We start from the raw sequence: 16,179 nt of genomic DNA on the forward strand, positions 1-16,179 counted from the left end.
TAATTTGGTTCTGTATTGAGAATGAAAGATGTTAACAGTTCCAGCAACACAGTCTCAACTTCGCTGTAGCAAAGTTTTGGTTTGGCGGCTGCCTCTTTACTTCGAATTTACAACATAGAAACAGGCCATTTGATCCAACTGCCATCTGCCAGTGTTTGTGCTCCACGCAAGCCTCCTCTTGCTCGACTTCAATATATCATAATTTAAAGTTTACTCATTGTCCACAGGGCATTTAAAATCTTCTACAGACAAAGGCTTGCATTCAGCCCATCATGATACAGACCCTGATTTCCAGAAGATGGTTATGGCTGCTTCAATGTGCTGAAAACCACCATTTGACGAGACGTTTCTACCTTTATTGCTGCCAACAAGCCTGTTTTCAGCAGATCACTGGACACAGAATCAGAATCATAGCATGGTTACAGCCCAGAAGGAGGCCTCCTCAGATAATTATCCAATTCTCTTTTGAATGCCTCAATTGAATCTGCCTGCACTGCACTCTCAGGCTGTGCATTCCAGGTCCTAACCACTCACTACGTAGAAAAGTTGTTCCTCGTGTTGCCGCTGCATTTTTTTTTTGCCAATCACCTTAAATTGGTGTCCTCTATTTCCACGTTGTGCTGAAGTAAAATAGAGGTTTAAATATCTATTAAACCTTTCACTATATTAAAAAACACTTCCATTCATGAAAACCCATTCAAAACTTTTAAATCTCCTCAAGTATTTCCTCCTTTTTAGAAACAAACAGATTTCTATTCATATCCCCATATCAAAGACAGCAAATCCTTGAATAATCTGTTTGAGCTGTCAATCAATTGTGAACTTAGTACCACCCTGCTGAGATGTTTATTGCTTGTGGAAAGCAGCCAAGCATTCATAATAACATGATGGTAGCCCTTGGGGAACCGTCAACAAACATCTATTGTAACTGCTACTACAGTTTTTTTCAGCTTTCACTGACACAGGCAGCCTTTCTTTTATTTTTCAAAGGACTGCGGAGTTAAGTACGCTCATACCATGACAGGTCTACATACCTTATCCGCCCTTCAAGTACATTTCTACCTACTCTAAAAATTCCTGGACTCCCAAACTGTGGGTTAATACCCTTGCTATAGTGAAAATGAGACCTGTTTGAAATCAGCACTGAGTTCAAATGGCCCTGCTGAGTTCAGATTTCCTTCATGTGTGTGTCATGTCTCACCCCCTTTCCCCTACCAGCAAAAATAGGATCTGTCGGAAATGGGGGCAGGACTTCTGCATCTGGGTGCTGCCCCTCACCCTTTACAAAGGTCTGCTGGATCTCCATGGCTCCGTGAAAATCCGGCCCTTGCTGCCTGGAAACCCTCCCCCTTTCCCGTTCTCTTCATGGCCCTGAATAAATGTTGGGGCCTCTTTCTCTACTTGCAAAACTAGGGAGGGAAAAGTGAGAAGCTGAAATGAATTCAAAACTCCAAAGATCAATGAACAAGCAATGCAACAACTAATCTGTCATGTCTGTATTTATACATCAAGCTGAAGAATTACCAGGGCTCACAAGTTCCCTCAGCCCAATGTTACAAAACAAGCTTGCAGGCCAAATGTGGTCTTGGCCCATGAATATTCTCTGGCTTAAATGTCCTCAGGTCATTTACATTCTTTTGACAGGAACCCTGGCCTCTGCCAAGGACTCTGCCAATGGAGGATTGGAGGTAGGCTGTGGCCTTCTGCAGCATGTTATTGTTGGCGGCCTCTGAGTTACTGCTATTAAGACTGCATCAAATTTCTAACCATTTTATTCATTCAATGCTCGGCTTTTGCAGTCAATCACTTCAAATTCCCCCTCTGCCGCATTCTGCTGCCACAGCAACATTGGACACGAGGGGCAAACTGACACCCCATAGCCAAATGATATATTGGCATAATTTCATTGTGCCCATTCATTTAGGGGCAGGCATACTCAATGCTGCCTGTCACTTCTGGTACAAATGGCCCTGAAAATAGGTGGAACTTGTTCTAGTCCCAGTTTTCTACTTCAACCTGCTCCACTTTCACCCTGAAATGGTGGATGGAGGGCATTCGTTCCTCACCCAGCTCACTAAGCTTCCTGGGCCTGAAGGACGTGTTTCTCACGTGTTGGTGCAGACTCGATGGGCCGAAGGGCCTCTTCTGCACTGTGATTCTGTGACTAGTTAAAGCTTCACTGATTGGTTAAAATCCAGCCTTTGCCAGCATCTAGCCTAAGGATTTTTAAATAGCTGAAGCTTTCAGGTTTGAGGGAAGAAGAGGCAATGCAACAAGCATTGGCTACAAGAGCAGGTGAGAGAATAGGAATCCTGTGATGAGTACCTCACCTCCTGACTCCCCAAAGCCTGTCCACCATCTACAAGGCACAATTCAGGAGTGTGATGGAATATTCCCCACTTGCCTGGATGAGTGCAGCTCCAACAACACTCAAGAAGCTGGACACCATCCAGGACAAAGCAGCCTGCTTGATTGGCAGCACATCCACAAACATTCACTCCCTCTACCACCAACGCAGAGTGGCAGCAATATGTACCATCTACAAGATGCACTGCAGGAATTCACCAAGGACCCTTAGACAGCATCTTCCAAACCCACAACCACTGCCATCTAGAAAGACAAGGGCACCACCTGGAAGTTCCCCTCCAAGTCCTGACTTGGAAATATATCGCCGTTCCTTCACTGTCGCTGGGTCAAAATCCTGGAACTCCCTTCCTAACATCACTGTGTGTGTACCTACACCAAATGGACTGCAGCGGTTCAAGAAGGCAGCTCACCACCACCTTCTCAAGGGCAACTAGGGATGGGCAATAAATGCTGGCCCAGCCAGCAAAGCCCACATCCTGTGAATGAATAAAAAAAAGGCCAGGAAAAGGGAGAGAGTGAAAGAATGAGGGGACCTTGCATTTTTGAGCATGTAGGCCTCACTTTCTTGAGTAAATGGGGAAGGGCTTTCTCCCTTTAGTGTCCGAGGACTGAACTTTGTGTGGATGAGGTCTCATTTTTGGGTTCGTAGCTTTTGTGTATGAGAGTCTCAAGTTGTTTGCCTGTGAGAGTATTTTTTTTTGTGTGAGGTTGCTTTCGGTGTTTACGAGGGCTTTGCAATTTCTTTGCATTGGGAAACTCATATTTTTGGGTTATGGGACTTTATGATTGAAAATCAAGTATCCAACGAACTGCATGTCTTAGTCCATTTTGCTTATCATCCAAACCTCATAATCACATTGGTAATGATTCTGTACTAACTCTACAGTGAACGGGACAGACTTGCCTTAAAATATTGTCCCTGTCTCGAGAAAGTGACTTCCACGTACCATTCTCCTCCTTTACATTGGTGTTGCCTGCAGTTGTCCACAGACATGCTGTTCCCTGAAGGAGATCAATACAAAATGCATGCTGCTTACACCTGCTTTGCTGCAACAAGGAGCCTTAATCCAGTGGCAGACACTTGTGGGTCTACGATATTGTTGTTCCTCTGTGGAAATCTAGATGCTTATACTGACGAGTGCAGTTAATGGCAGAAGAACACCACATCTGAAGTTGGCTACATTGTAATGATGCTCAAACGCTCTTTAATGGCCCCACCACCACCATCCCCACCCTGCTCCCTGTTCTCTCTTTGTGCCTTTCTGTCTGTCTGTCTTTTCATATGTCTATGTGTTTTTCTGCCTGTCTGTGTGTGTCTAACTGTGTGTGTGTGTGTGTGTGTGTGTGCCTGTCTGTATGTCTTTCTGTCTGGCTCTTTTGCTTTTGCATAGCAATAGAGATAATCGAAAGGCTATGGGATATTTGATCTCGATTTTCAAACGCTCCTCAGCCCTTCTGGACTGTCTTTGATTAATCACAGCATTGTGCAATTGTTCATTTATTCCTTCTTAACTTTACATTCTTAACTTTCCTTAAATATATATATACAGTTGGTGCTGTTATTTTTCATTCAAAATATTTTAAACTTTAGGATGAAACCATTAACACAAAATTCCCTGACTTTGTAGTACATTTTTTCATATCAGCTATTCAGGCCAAGCTGTGTAAATAAACCCCCGCACTTGGCACTATGTATGGACTTAGCAACCTGTGCTGTTACTTCTAGGCCTGAATTTTCAGCTCAGCGGGCGGGCGCGATCGATGGGCCCGGGAGCAGTTGGGAAACAGACCACCGACCGCGATCGGCCCCCCGACCGCGATTTTGTGCTGGCCAATTAACGGAGGAGGTGGGCGGGCGATGACATCAAGGCGGGCACGGGCGAGTGCTGACAGAAAGCTTCCTGAAGGCGGAGAGCTGCCTCAGGGACCTGAAGACCTGAAACCCAGGAAATAAAGTTTTTAAAATCAGGGAAAAATAAGTCCAAGCGTCACAATCAGGCACCTGAACATATAGGATTTTTATTTTATTTAACAAAGGAAAGGTCATCCCGCGTTTGGATGAGGTTTGGTGAAAAATGTAAAGGCCACCTGGCCGATTGGCCCATCCGCCAATCATAGCCCTGCAAGTTTTTCCTTTAAAGCGAAAAGGATCTTGAAAATGATGAAGGGGTTCGATAGGATGGATGTGGGGAAAATAGTTTCTATTTGTGGATTAGAACAGACAGGGTGGATCGAGGCATAATTATAAGGTAGCCCAATTGCAGATCAGATCAATAATTAGGAGGAATTTCTTTACACAGGGAGTGGTGAGAAAATAACACAACATGGGAGCCTAAGAAATAGGAGTAGGCCATTCGGCCCCTCAAGCCTGCCCCTCCATTCAATAAGGTCATGGCTGTTCTGCCCCAGGCCTCAACTCCACTTTCGTGCCAGCTCCTCATAGCCCTCAACTCCCCGATATTTCAAAAATCTATCTATCTCCTCTTTAAATACTTTCAGTGATCTAGCCTCCACAACTCTCTGGTGTAGAGAATTCTAGACATTCACTACCCTCTGAGAGAAGAAATTCCTTTGCAACTCAGTTTTAAATGAGTGTCCCCTTATTCTGTAACTATGTCCCCTAGTTTGAGATTCCCCCACTAGTGGAAACATCCTCTCAACACCTACCCTGTCAAGCCCCCTCAGAATCTTGTACGTTTCAATAAGATCATCCCTCATTCTTCTAAACTCCAATGAATAAAGGCCTAACCTGTTTAGCCGTTCTTGTTAAGTCAACCCCTTCATCCCAGGAATCAGCCTAGTGAATCTCTTTTGAATTGCTTCCAATGCCAGTATATCCTTTCTTAAGTACGGGGACCAAAACTGTATACATCACTCCAGGTGCGGCCTCACCAACACCCCAGGTAGCTGTAACAAGACTTCCCTATTTTTAAACTCCAACCCCCTAGCAATACAGCCAAAATTGCATTTGCCTTCTTAATTACTTGCTGCACTTGCATGCTAACTTTTTTGTGTTTCATGCACAAAACACCCAGATCCCTCTGTGCTGCACTTTTTTGGAGTCTCTCTCCATTTAAATGATAGTCTGCCTTTTGATTTTTCCTACCAAAGTGCATGACCTCACACTTTCCTACATTAAACTCCCATCTGCCAAGTTTTTGCCCACTCACTCAACCTATCTATAACCCCTTGCAGATTCCTTATGTCCTCATCACAATATGCCCTCCCACCTATTTTTGTATCATCAGTAGATTTGGATACATTACATTCTGCCCCCTCCTCCAAGTCATTAATATTAGATAGTAAATATTTGAGGCCTTAGGACTGATCCTTGTGGCACTCCACTTGTTACGTCTTTCCAACCTGAAAAAGACCCATAAATCCCGACTCTCTGTCTTCTTTGTGTTAACCAATCCTCAATCCATGCTAATGCATTACCTCCAATACTGTGAGCTCCTATCTTGTGTAATAACCTTTTATGTGGCACTTTATCGAATGCCTTCTGCAAATCCAAATGCACTACATCTATTGGTTCCCCTTTATCAACTCTGCTTGTTATACCCTCAAAGAACACTAGCAAATTTGTCAAACATGATTTCCCTTTCACAAACCCATGTTGACTCTGTTTGATTGCGTTAAGCTTTTCTAAATGTCCGGCTATTTCTTCCTTAATAATGGACTCTAGCATTTTCCCAATGACAGATGTTAGGCTGACTGGCCTATAGTTTCCTGCTTTTTGTCTTCCTCCCTTCTTGAACAGGGGTGTCACATTTCCAATCCACTGGGGCCCTCGTGGAATCTAGTGAGTTCTGGAATATTTTGACCAATGCCTCCACTATCTCTGCAGCCACTTCCTTTAAAACTCTTGGATGCAGGCCATCAGGCCCTGGTGACTTGTCTGCCTTTAGTCCCATTAGTTTGTCAAATACATTGTCCCTCGTGATAGAGACTGTTACAAGATCTTTCTTCCTATTAGCTCCTTGTTTATCTGTTATCTTTGGGATGTTTATAGTGTCCACCATGAAGACCAATGCAAAATATTGGTTTAAATTATCTGCCATTTCCCTGTTCCCCGTTATCAATTCTCCAGTTGCATCCTCCAAGGGCCCCATGCTCACTTTAGCTACTCTTTTTATATACCGACAGAAGCTCTTGCTGTTTGTTTTTATATTTCTTGCCAATTTACTTTCATAATCAATTTTCTCCCTCTTTATTTAGCTTTTTAGTCACCCGCTGCTGGTTCCTAAAAAATTCCGAATCCTCTGGCCTACCAATAGTTTTCACCATTTTGTAAGCCTTAGTTTTTGATTGGATAATCTCCGTGACCACCTTTGTTAACCACGGGTGGTTCATCCTTCTCATCAAGTCCTTCTTTTTAACTGGGATAAACTTTTGCTGAGTGTTATGAAATATCTGCTTAAATGTCTGCCAGGTGAAATGGTTGAAGTATTGCGGATTTAAGCACAGGTTTCCTGCACAATGAGGGGAAAGCAGTAGCGGGGAATGGGGGGCCAAGTGGAAGATGTAAATAGATTGATGGAGACTGAAGTGGAGTATAAATGCTGGAATAGATCAGTAGGGCTCAGTGGTAAGTTTCTGTGCTGTGGATTCTGTGTAATTATATTTTAATACCCTAACCCTCCTATTTCCCCAACAGAGAATGCCTTCTTCATCAGGGTTCCTACATTCTGAAAGAAAATAATCACTCAGTCTCATAGCCAGGCATTCAACTTCACCATCCCACCTGCTGTATCAACACAAGAGTCATTCTACATCCATCATGGCTCACAAATTAAAACAAAAGTGCATGCAGCTTATTTTAATCTTTCTAGCCTCGAAGGTAAAGCACTATCATTAAAACTTTCTGCAAAGCTGATTGATTGTGGCTAGTGTCAGTCCTGGGCCAATAATGTGTCGTAACCGGTGTGTACTCAGATCTTGGGAAACACTTATGGAATACACATGACAAATGCGCAAATGGTGGGGAACAGATTTAATGCCAAAAGTAATCATAGGGGACCCTTGAGAATGCAACCATATGACTAGGATTTAAATGTAGGCCACCAACGTCACAGACCTCCATAACTCTGGCAGTCCCATTCAAGAAACCTGGTATTAATTAGTTTGTGCTGGAGTATTGGCTTTACACACAGAATAATGTATTAGGCACATAGGAACTAGTAGGCCATTCAACTCCTCAAGTCTGTTTCACCATTCAATAAGATCATAGTTGATCTGTACCTCAACTCCGTTACCTGCCTATTGTCCAGTGACCTTGATATCTTTACTTAACAAAATTCTATTGATCACAATCTTGATGATTTCACCTGAGCCAGCATCCACAGCCGTTTGGGGGAAGAGAGTTTTTGATTTCTATTATCCATTGCATGCACACTGGTTTGTGCACGTTCTCATAGTAATGTGCACAGCAGGCAAGATTTTTTGGATGGTGGGGTTTCCCACCCCTCCACCCAAAGGTGAGACAGGGAACGCATTCCTGCCATTCATGGCCGCGGACATTTAATATGCTAGGGAGCATTAATTGGCTGGAGGCGGGACTTCTGCCCTTACTCTGGTGGAAATTCCGTCTCAGAGAGCCGCCGGCCAATCTGATTGGATGGCAGCTCCTCAGTCCCAGCAATGCCAGCAGCAGCAGTGGCCAGGACTGGCACTACAAGAAGTCCCCAGATTCTAAGGGCATAATTTACAGTCTCCTGCCAGTGGGTTTGCGGGCAGGAGGGCCCATGAAATTCTCCTGGTAGCCCTCCTATCCCCCTCCCATGGCCATCTCTGGCCTGTCTGCAATTTTACTGGGAGGGTGGATGGCGGGGGCACGAGTGATGAGAGTGGCTGTCCCTGGCTCTTGTGCCAGTTGAGGTCCTTAAGTGAACAATTAATTGCCACTTAAGGGCCATTTTCTGCATGGACTCGACTCTGAGGCTGGCAGGAGAAATTCAAGGGCAGGGGCAATCCCAGCAGATCACCCTGTTTGGGCCTCGGGCTTAAAGGGGAGGGGGCACCTCCCTCAAGGGTCCCCTTTCCACATAGGACGCCCAGACCCAAGGTCTGCCCCTTGTGGGTGATCCCTACCCCTCTGGCCCCTCCATCAGAACCTCTACCCCATTTCTCCCCACCCACCCATGGGGCAGAGATGGTAAAATGGTGGTGTCCCCACCTGCCATATTCCTGACTGATTATATGCCCCCTCCCCCCACCCCCACCCCAACCCACCACCAGACCCTGCCACAGAGGAGGGCACAAAATTCAGCCCTAAGTATTTTGAAGGAAACAATTCCTGTGGAAAAAGAAGTAAAAAAAAATGATTTGAAGTCAGCTTGCAGCAGAAAATTTTAAACCAAATGAATATGGGTGTACATGCCCTTCAGAAACAGTAAATCATAATTTTAATAATATTAAAATTTAATGAACTCCTCTTCTAATGTTTGTGAAGGGAAGGAATGCAAAATTTCTGTGCTAGTTTTAAAAAATTCATTCGCAGGATATGGATGTCCCTGGTAAGGTTGACATTTATTGCCTATCCCTAGTTGCCCTGAGAAGGTAGTGGCGGGCGGGTCTGCTTCTTGAACTGCTGGTGGCAATGTGATGCAACAGAGCGGCTTACTGGGCCACTACAGAGGGCAGTTAAAAGACAAGCACATTTGGTGTAAGACACAAGTCACAAATAGGCCAGTCTTCTTTTCCTACAGGGCATTAATGAACCAGCTGGGCTTTTAGGACAATCCGTGAAATTCATGGTTACTTTTGCTTGTCACAGCTTTTTATAATCCAGGTTTTTAAAAACTTTATTGAATTGTCATACTGCCTTGTTGGGATTTAAATGCACACTATCTGCGTTGTTAATCCATGCCTCTTACTGGCCCAGTAACATAACCACACTCGGGGCAGAAGTCCCGCCTCCAGCCAATTAAGCTCCTTGGGGCTTTAAGTGGCTGCGGGGCTGCTGTGATTGGTGGGAACGCACCCCTGCTGACTCTCTGGGGACAGGTAGGAAACCCTGCCAGCTGAAACATACTGTAGCCACTTTTAATTCTAATCAAAGTGATTGGAATTGTTACCATACAAATCAGATGTAAAGATGGCATCAATTTTTGAAATGACACCGAGTTATAGGATTGGAACCTGGTTGAAAATGGCGCCAGAATATAGAAATGGCATCTTCAAGTTATACAGCCCAGAAAGAGGTCATTTGGCCCATCATGCCTGTGCATATTGTAGAAATGATGTTAAGTTACAAAAGTAACATCAAATTAAAACAAATTACATTGGGCGGAATCATCCCAGATTTGTACTAAATGCAGTAGCGGGCGGGAAATTGGACCTTTTACCCGCTGGCCCCAATGGCGTCCCTATCGTCTCAAACCCGCCTCATTAATAATGCATCCGATTTGCCCGCCATGCCGTCACCTCGCTGCTTCCTCATGCCAGGTGCCATACTTATAGAGCAGCCGTATGCACACCTCCCAATGCTTCCTGCCCAGGACTGCTGCACAGAGGACATGGCCCCGGGAGGCAAAAAGAATGCAGCCCCCTGCTTCAATGACATATCCCTGGAATGCCTTTCGGATGGCATCGAGGCCCGCCATGATGCCCTCTACCCCTGCTCTGGCCTTGGAGGGGCAGCAACTTCACCAATCCAGCTTGGGAGACGGTGGCAGATGTGGTAAGTGCCAACACTGCCCACAAGAGGTTGGCCACCCATTGGAGGAAGAGGATGGCTGATCTCATCTGTGCGGCAAGGGTAAGTCAACTATCGCATCACTCTAAACTCTCACACTCACAAGCCCATCTCACACATCCACAGGAACCTCACACCTCAAGGGACAACACCACTAACTCTCACACACACCCTCACATCTCCATCAGGCTCATACCCTCTGGAGCTCACATCCTCATCCCATCCATGGCTCCACTCACCACACAAACATTCCATGCAGTGCCATGAGTCAGGCTCACACTCTCTCCATCTGTATTCATGCAGGAGAAGCTGGCTCACAGCAGCAGGGAGAGGTCCCAGACCGGGGGTGGAGTGGCTCACATTAGGCTCCTCACTCACTTTGAGGAGCGTGCTATCGCACTGACTGGTGAGAACACGGACTGTGCCTGCGGTGACGGTGAGGTCGGCAGTGAACACCCACATGAGGATCCTGCACCACATCATCCCTCTCTCAGCGCAACTGTGAGTGCTCTCTCTCCTGTTTTTGACTCTACTGACATGCAGTAATTATCTCTACTTTGGTTCGTAGGGGGCTTTGCCAAGCGACAGACACCCTCAGCCAGCCTGTCCCTCAGCTCCATCCAAAGGACATCTCCTCCATTGAAGAGCTGGAAATAAGCAGTCTGGAAGACCCGTCACAGCACTTACCCACACCCTCCACCAGCACAGAGACAGGTACCTCGGTGGGACCTAGATCTAGAGCAGGCTCGGGTTCACAATATGGTGATCACCGCACAGACATGTGTCCGCAGCAACAGCAGGAGGAGGCAGGTTCAGCTGAGCTCTCCGGCACTTGGAGGACTGCAGGGGAAGAGGCATCTGCGAGGTCCTAGTCAGACGACAGGACTCTGGATACAGCCTTCCCTTTTACTGCTACAGATCCTACCCAACTCCTACTCCTACTCTTTCTCCCGCCCCCACCCTGACAATTCACTGTTATGAGAGTTCAGTCTCCCACAGTGTTCTCGGCTCTTTGGGAAGACCTCTTGGAGACATCGGGCGCTGCTCTTTTCCTCGGAGGACATCATGATCAGCAAAACGGGATAGCAGACTGCTGGGAAGAAGGGCATGATCTTCACAAGAGCTGAACTGCAAAAACCATGGACGCTCAGAACCATAGAACAGTTATGGTGCAGAAAGAGGCCATTCAGCCCATCATGTCTGCGCTGGCCAAAGTTTCCAAAAGCATTTCAGAAAATGAACAAGGGACGATTTCCTGATGACATTTCAGAAAGAACGTTCACTTTCTGTAGGCAGTGGTAACATTGCCACACTTTCCTCTGTGTGAGGCTGCTCTACCGTGGGGCAATGGGAAGAAATTTTTAGGATAAGAAGATATGACAACATAATTTTCTGCAATGGAATGAATCTCTAAGATGATATGAAGATGAATTTGAATTTCCTTTACAGGATTCTGAAGCTGTAGAAGTTCTGAGGATTCTGTCTTAGCTTCTGCGCTGACGGGCAGCTCTAGTGAGAAGAGGATTTTCAGCTGAGGCTGAAGTGCAGGTGTCAATTTACTTTCCCACATGGAAACAGGCGCTACCAACTCCCTGGCAGTGTGATTCTCTATAGAATCAAGCGTAGAATCAGGCATGTTGTTCTCCCTGGACAACTCCTCATGGTTAATCGGCCATAGACAAGGCATTACATTGGTGGGTTCAGTTTGACAAAGATACGAATACTGCTCTACCACAACAAACATCCCTCAAAAAAAACCAGAGACCTCATCTGGCTGAGCAATAGGTTCAAATAGCGTACCAGCTTCTAGGACCTCATCATCCAACAGATCACTCAGTGCTACATTTCTCATTACCGTCTTCTGGAAAGAGCCAATCCAAAAGGCCTTCTTGTGGATCACCGCTCTCTGCTGCAGAGCCTCCTGTATCTGCACCCTCTGGCCTAGCCTCAAAAAGAACTGGGAGATCCACAATCTCAATCTCTGCCCAGGGAACTAGTGGTTGGTGTCTTGGATGGTGCCTCTGCAATGGAAATGAAATCACTGCTCAACGAATAAACCTCATCAGCTGCTACTGGCTTGACGTAAAACTTTGGAAACTCTTCCATGAAAGGCATCCAGTTGTCCAATTGCAGGTCATCACCCGCTTTTTCCAGGATACTCAGTAGCACGCTGAAATCTCCGCTCAATAAGGATAAGCGTTAATTATAAACAACATAGAATCAATGATTTGTTGACCCTTGTAGCGAAGAGTGGTAATTATGTGACCTTTTATTGGAAGGTATGTGCCACCTGGACCTTGCAGTTTAATATCAGATGGACGGAGGGGTATTGACTGAAGCCAGTCCAGATGATCTGCTTGTATTGTAACGCCAGCTCCGGTGTCAATTTTTAAAGTTGGTGGCAAAGCCTTTGATTTCCACTGTAACCTGACCAATAGTCATGACCAAGACCATTTATTTCCCATAGAAACTCTGCAGTTCTGTCTCTGTCATGATTTCCAATTTCTTGGATGGAGTGTATTTCATAAATATTCTCTTGCCTCCTTCCTTGATTAAAGTTGTTGGACTTACAGAAGCGCTTGGAATGTCCAGCACTGCACTGGAAACACTACTAGATTTCCCCCTGCTGGGCAACCTTGGCATCTGTGCTGTTTCTTTGCACCGCAGCGTAAGCACCTCAAGATGGCTGCTGTGGGATTTCCTGCTTTTTCACCCATTTTGGTGGTTTTTTGAGTGGGTGGGGCCACCGCCCTTGGCCCTGTCCAGTTAACAGAGTCACCTAGAGCCTCAGTGTCACAACGGACTATCACCCAATTTACCTTTCTGAGTTCGGCCTGTCCCCTGTATTGAATCACTTGATCCAGGGTGAGGTCATCTGTGGTTTGTAAAAAATCTGAGAGCTTTTAATTATGGATCCCAACGAAATGTGGTTGCGAAAAAGTTCATCTTTCATGCACCATATCTGCAAGAGCTAACTAGGAAATGTAAGAAATAATTCAACGGATTCCCTGGCCTTTGGGATCTGCGATTAAAGTGCGTTCGCTAAATCACGAGGTTTTGTTTCTGGCTAAAATATGTGTTGAAAGCTTTAAGGGTAGTATTAAAGTCTGTGAAGGCCTCTTCCACCCTCTGTCTCAAGAGGATGTCATCGGTGACCGGTCCGAGAGTATAAAGGAATGAACTGACCTGGTGCTTCTGTTCTTTAGCATGAATATCCGATGCTGCTTGATATTGGAGGAAGTGTTCCTTCCATAACTCCCACTTTTGGCCTCTCTGCGGGCACTCGAGACTTTCGAACGGGCGAAGTAGGGGTAGTGACTGCCCGCTGGGTTCTGACATCATTACCGCTTTTGAGTTTGCCTCCTTCTTAGGTAGGTTTGTAAATTCTTACTACTACCGGGTTTTCTCGCCGTGGCCCATTCAATGGTACCAATGATTCTTTAGATTGATGTCACCACTGCTGCTACCATGTTTCATATACTGGTGGAATGGATACTGGCTTCTGGTCTGCATGGCCCATTTTATCAAGTCAGACTGTAGTCTTTGGCAGTTACTTCAAACTGGTTTATTAACACTATATATCATATAGGTTACATAGTGGCTATGTCTCTCTGAGTACAGGCTGTTCCATCCTCTCTCCTGAGTGTCTAGCACATGATTGCTGATGCACATCACATTATGATCTATATCACTCATTACCATAACTATTCTATTAACCCATTACACTACACCACCCACCAGTACAGATACTCTCACCTTGGGTCCAAGCGTGCATGTCAACAAGCTGGCAAAGGGTGACGATCATGTCACCAGAGGGCAAGAAGAGGTGCCAGAAGCAGAGGGAGCAGTGTGCAGTTCCCCTCTGGGGAGAGAGGACAGACGCAGCCTGCTCAGCTGGGTACAGCTACAGGACCTCAGGAGTCACTGGAAGGGAGGCTGTACCTAGACAAGCAGCAGAAGATGTGTTCCCACATGTCAGAGTTCCCTGAGGCAGTGCGGGGAGGAGAATGGAGGAGTCCATCCAGCTCATGTGTGCCACCATGGCTCAGGGCTTTGATCACATGGGCTTCTCCATGAAACGTGTGGCCCACTTCATGAAGAACCATTTGCAGCAATCAGTCTGATTGGATGCAGGAATTGGGAACTAATGTCTATGGGATTCAAGAGAGGCCGGGTAGTGTGGACCAGCCGGTAGCACTGGTGAAGCAGAGATCCTTGGCGATGATGTCAATTGCCTCCCTGGCTGGTATCCTCCACCAGACACCCAGTGCAGATGGTAATGAGGGCGCCATCTCCCATGGAGTGCCTTTATCACCCTCAGCTTCCATAGCCCCTCTGACTGCGCAGTAGGCCCAAGTGACAGAGGCTCCCCCTACAATGAATACAGCGCATCTCAGCCACAAACAGAGCCTCAAACTCCTCCAAGGTCACAATGGAGCACCGTGTAGGAGTGGTTGAGCAGGGAGATGACAGTGTCGCTCAGAGCACTAAAGTAGGTCACTAAGGTGTGTTGATTCTGCCTCTGTGAACTGATTTCCCCTATGTACACTTTCGAAACACTGACACATTAACGTACGCTTCTAGGGAGTCCTTTTTATTGCTGCTGTGACAGAAGAGTTAGTTTGAGTTGGTGATGGACGAAGCAGGACCTTCAATGGTGAGGGCAAAACGTATGAGCAAATGCACCTTCCGTCTTTGGTGGCAAGTGATAAGATGTTCCAGGCTGCATCTTCCATCCATGTGTTAAAAGAGGTCACTCAGACGCCCTTCCATGCCCTGCCCCTCAACCTGAGTCAGAAGGGCTCAGCTGAACATTTCCTGAATGAGGAGACTCCTGACTTTCATGGTATCCTCATGTGCCCTTCATGCCCCGAACTGTGCCTCGCCACTTTGTGCAGTCGGTACACCTCTTTCCCTGATGAGCTGTCTCCTGCCAGGGCCTCAATGTCCCCAAGGTCCACAACTCTCTGGAGGACCATGTTAAGGAGAACACAGCAAACTAATCCTGGTTAAGACTGTTGTAGAAGTTATTGCAGAGTACTATCCAATGTACTCAGGGGGTTGGAGTGAAGATCTGAGGCAGCTTGCACTGGGGAGGGATGAAGGAGTCATGGCGGCTGTCAGGATAAGTGAGCATATATGAACATATGGATTAAGAGCAGGGGTAGGCCATTTGGCCCCTCGAGCCTGCTCCACCATTTGATAAGATCATGGCTGATCTGAATGTTGCAGATGTCTGTGACCATCTGCTTGGAGAATCGCAGTCTCCTCCAGCACTGGTTATGGGTCATCTCCAGGTAGCTCCATCTTCACCAGTAGATCCAATGTAGTGGGTTTGGACTCCATTACCTTCCTGCCCTCTTTCCTCTCCTGTGCTCTCAGAGTCCTGCCTTTCTGGTGGAGGGTGTTGCCCCTCATTGCCATTGGACCTAAAATCCACCAATCTTGTCCCCATTGCCATCTGGAGCCTTGCTTCAGGCCAGTTGGCTGCCCAGCTGTCTTCGGCTGTCTTGACCCCTGCACTTTTGCCACTGTGATGCCAGAGGGTGCCAACCCAGTTCAAAGCTCCCCCTCTCCCTGCTACTTGCGTAGTGCCAAGGACGCCCCCTTACTACCTGGCACATTGCCCTCCCCTCCAACCTCACAATAATCATTTATGCCTTGTAAAAAGACCATTGTGCTTCTACAGAGAGAGTTCCAAATGGGAAATTGTATACTGGAGCTCGAGGGAGGAAGGGGGACTTTGCTGGATATTTATCAGTCTGGTGTGACGAATGACCAAAGAGCCAACTGTGACCATGACTATGCAATATTATATAAACACAACATAACAGAGTGCATCATCTCATTGATAACAAATTGCTTTGCTATGAGTACTACTCAATGCCTCCTTCAGCAGGGAAGTAGCTCCTAGAGATTCTGGGACGTTCACAGAGGGAGTAAGAAGAATTGCTCCTCCCTCTTGTGGTTGACCTGTTTCCTTGTCATTGTGCAGACTGCTAATCTTGTTGAATGTGCTGTGGAACTGGGAGCAAACAGCTGCATTGGAAGCAATTTGCAAAATCTGGTGAAGTGCTGCTGAGGGCTACTCTATACTGGGTCATTTCCTTTGCATT

The sequence above is a fragment of the Cetorhinus maximus genome, chromosome 2, assembly GCF_964194155.1.
Source record: "Cetorhinus maximus chromosome 2, sCetMax3.hap1.1, whole genome shotgun sequence".
NCBI lineage: Eukaryota > Metazoa > Chordata > Chondrichthyes > Lamniformes > Cetorhinidae > Cetorhinus > Cetorhinus maximus.